At 38.4% G+C, this 3,411-nt stretch overlaps 1 long non-coding RNA gene across 1 annotated transcript; it reads right to left on the minus strand.

Moving 5' to 3' along the window:
• Positions 1 to 1,315: 1,315 nt before the first annotated feature.
• Positions 1,316 to 2,215, minus strand: LOC138851429 (uncharacterized). The gene is made up of 2 exons (XR_011391207.1): positions 1,626 to 2,215; positions 1,316 to 1,553 (listed from the first exon to the last, which is right to left on the minus strand). It is a non-coding gene; the product is annotated as an uncharacterized lncRNA (long non-coding RNA).
• Between the last annotated feature and the right edge of the window lie 1,196 nt (positions 2,216 to 3,411).

Genomic DNA, 3,411 nt, shown 5'->3' on the forward strand with positions numbered 1-3,411 from the left:
ACGGAACTTCCTGAGTTTATAAGATCTACTTATCTTGGGACAGAAAGAAGAAACAAGTAATTTATTAACTATCCATCAACATAATTTCAACCATCCGTCACTATAACTCACAAATATGTAGCACCAGGTGTCACACCACTTACCTTAACCAATAAAAGAATCAGATGGCAAACAGATGGTCTGGCTGGCTGGGAGGTTCCTCTCTTCTGGCTGGCTGGGAGGTTCCTCTCTTCTGGCTGGCTGGGAGGTTCCTCTCTTCTGGCTGGCTGGGAGGTTCCTCTCTTCTGGCTGGCTGGGAGGTTCCTCTCTTCTGGCTGGCTGGGAGGTTCCTCTCTTCTGGCTGGCTGGGAGGTTCCTCTCTTCTGGCTGGCTGGGAGGTTCCTCTCTTCTGGCTGGCTGGGAGGTTCCTCTCTTCTGGCTGGCTGGGAGGTTCCTCTCTTCAGTGGTTAGAGAAGTGTTTATGTGAAAACTGAGAGAATTATTTAATAAATTATTCTAATTAAACTAAATGTTTATTAAGATGATTTATAAGAATATCTTCTTTGTTTTAACTACAAGTCTCTCAAGTTAGTCACTTCTTCACATATTAACTTCTTTTTCCAAAATATTTCATCAAAATATTTAAAATTATATGATAAAGAATTTTCTTAATTTTCTTACACTATTTATATAGTATTTATTAATTTAAACAATGGTGTGGAAGAGTGGAAGAGTATATATATATATATATATATATATATATATATATATATATATATATATATATATATATATAGATATATATATATATATATATATATATATATATATATATATATATATATATATATATATATATATATATATATATATATATATATATATATATATATATATATATATATATATGTGTGTGTGTGTGTGTGTGTGTGTGTGTGTGTGTGTGTGTGTGTGTGTGTGTGTGTGTGTGTGTGTGTGTGTGTGTGTGTGTGTGTATGTGTTTTTGTAGTGATGTGTATGTGTAGATGAAAGTGAAAAGTAAACATCAGAAGAAAACTTATAAGAACTACATTATAATTCACAATGAAGAAGAGCACAGTTCCGTGGTACAGCTGTCAGCCTGGCTGTCTCTGCTCTGCTGTCAGCCTGTCTCTGCTGACTCTGCTGTCAGCCTGGCTGTCTCTGCTGTCAGCCTTACTCAGCCGTCATCCTGGCTGACTCTGTCAGCCTAACTAACTCTGCTGTCAACAGAGTTAGTCACTATAAAAGTAAAGAAGCCACAAGAAGGTTAAAACTGGGAAATTTAGAATGTATTAAGATTGAAGTTTGTGAGGCAGTTATAATAAAGTACTGGAATAGTCATTGATTTTGATCATAATCTTTATAGAAGAAGAAGAGGGTAAAAAAATGTTAAAGAATGTAATAATATGCAAGAAAGGCGGTAAAGATTTACCCAAAAAACTGTCTTAGACAATGTTGTGTGATGTCACCTGTGGTCTTAAAGACGTGTGATGTCACCTTTGATCTTAAAGACGTGTGATGTCACACGTGGTCTTAAAGACGTGTGATGTCACCTGTGGTCTTAAAGATGTGTGGTCTTAAAGACGTGTGATGTCACCTGTGGTCTTAAAGACGTGTGATGTCACCTGTGGTCTTAAAGACGTGTGATGTCACATGTGGTCTTAAAGACGTGTGATGTCACCTGTGGTCTTAAAGACGTGTGATGTCACCTGTGGTCTTAAAGACGTGTGATGTCACCTGTGGTCTTAAAGACGTGTGATGTCACCTGTGGTCTTAAAGACGTGTGATGTCACCTGTGGTCTTAAAGATGTGTGATGTCACCTGTGGTCTTAAAGACGTGTGATGCCACTGAACTTTGGTCAAAACACAATATATACAAAGTAAGCCATCACGTAGACCAGATGTCACAGCTTTATTAACATACTTTGTTAAAACTCTGTACACACACACAAAACCTCATTGAGACATTGTTAGTGATGTAAGAATGAGGGAAGTGAGACAGTGTTAGACATGTAAGAATGAGGGAAGTGAGACAGTGTTAGACATGTAAGAATGAGGGAAGTGAGACAGTGTTAGACATGTAAGAATGAGGGAAGTGAGACAGTGTTAGACATGTAAGAATGTGGGAAGTGAGACAGTGTTAGACATGTAAGAATGTGGGAAGTGAGACAGTGTTAGACATGTAAGAATGTGGGAAGTGAGACAGTGTTAGACATGTAAGAATGTGGGAAGTGAGACAGTGTTAGACATGTAAGAATGTGGGAAGTGAGACAGTGTTAGACATGTAAGAATGTGGGAAGTGAGACAGTGTTAGACATGTAAGAATGTGGGAAGTGAGACAGTGTTAGACATGTAAGAATGTGGGAAGTGAGACAGTGTTAGACATGTAAGAATGTGGGAAGTGAGACAGTGTTAGACATGTAAGAATGTGGGAAGCCTGAGACATTGTTAGTGATGTAAGAATGTGGGAAGTGAGACATTGTTAGTGATGTAAGAATGTGGGAAGTGAGACATTGTTAGTGATGTAAGAATGTGGGAAGTGAGACATTGTTAGTGATGTAAGAATGTGGGAAGTGAGACAGTGTTAGACATGTAAGAATGTGGGAAGTCTGAGACATTGTTAGTGATGTAAGAATGTGGGAAGTGAGACATTGTTAATGATGTAAGAATGTGGGAAGTGAGACATTGTTAATGATGTAAGAATGTGCGAAGTGAGACATTGTTAGTGATGTAAGAATGAGGGAAGTGAGACATTGTTAATGATGTAAGAATGTGGGAAGTGAGACATTGTTAGTGAAGTAAGAATGTGGGAAGCGAGACAGTGTTAGTAATGTAAGAATATGGGAAGTGAGACATTGTCAGTGGTGTAAGAATGTCGGAAGTCTGAGACATTGTTAGTGATGTAAGAATGTGGGAAGTCTGAGACATTGTTAGTGACGACAGGATGTGGGAAGTCTGAGACATTGTTAGTGATGTAAGGATATGGGAAGTGAGACATTGTTAATGATGTAAGAATGTGCGAAGTGAGACATTGTTAGTGATGTAAGAATGTAGGAAGTGAGACATTGTTAGCGATGTAAGAATGAGGAAAGTGAGACACTGATAGTGATGTAAGAATGTTGGAAATGAGGCATTGTTAGCGATGTAAGAATGTGGGAAGTGAGACAGTGTTAGACATGTAAGAATGTGGGAAGTGAGGCAGTGTTAGACATGTAAGAATGTGGGAAGTGAGACAGTGTTAGACATGTAAGAATGTGGGAAGTGAGACAGTGTTAGACATGTAAGAATGTGGGAAGTGAGACAGTGTTAGACATGTAAGAATGTGGGAAGTGAGACAGTGTTAGACATGTAAGAATGTGGGAAGTGAGACAGTGTTAGACATGTAAGAATGTGGGAAGTGAGACAGTGTGA

The sequence above is a fragment of the Cherax quadricarinatus genome, unplaced genomic scaffold (genome assembly GCF_038502225.1).
Source record: "Cherax quadricarinatus isolate ZL_2023a unplaced genomic scaffold, ASM3850222v1 Contig593, whole genome shotgun sequence".
NCBI lineage: Eukaryota > Metazoa > Arthropoda > Malacostraca > Decapoda > Parastacidae > Cherax > Cherax quadricarinatus.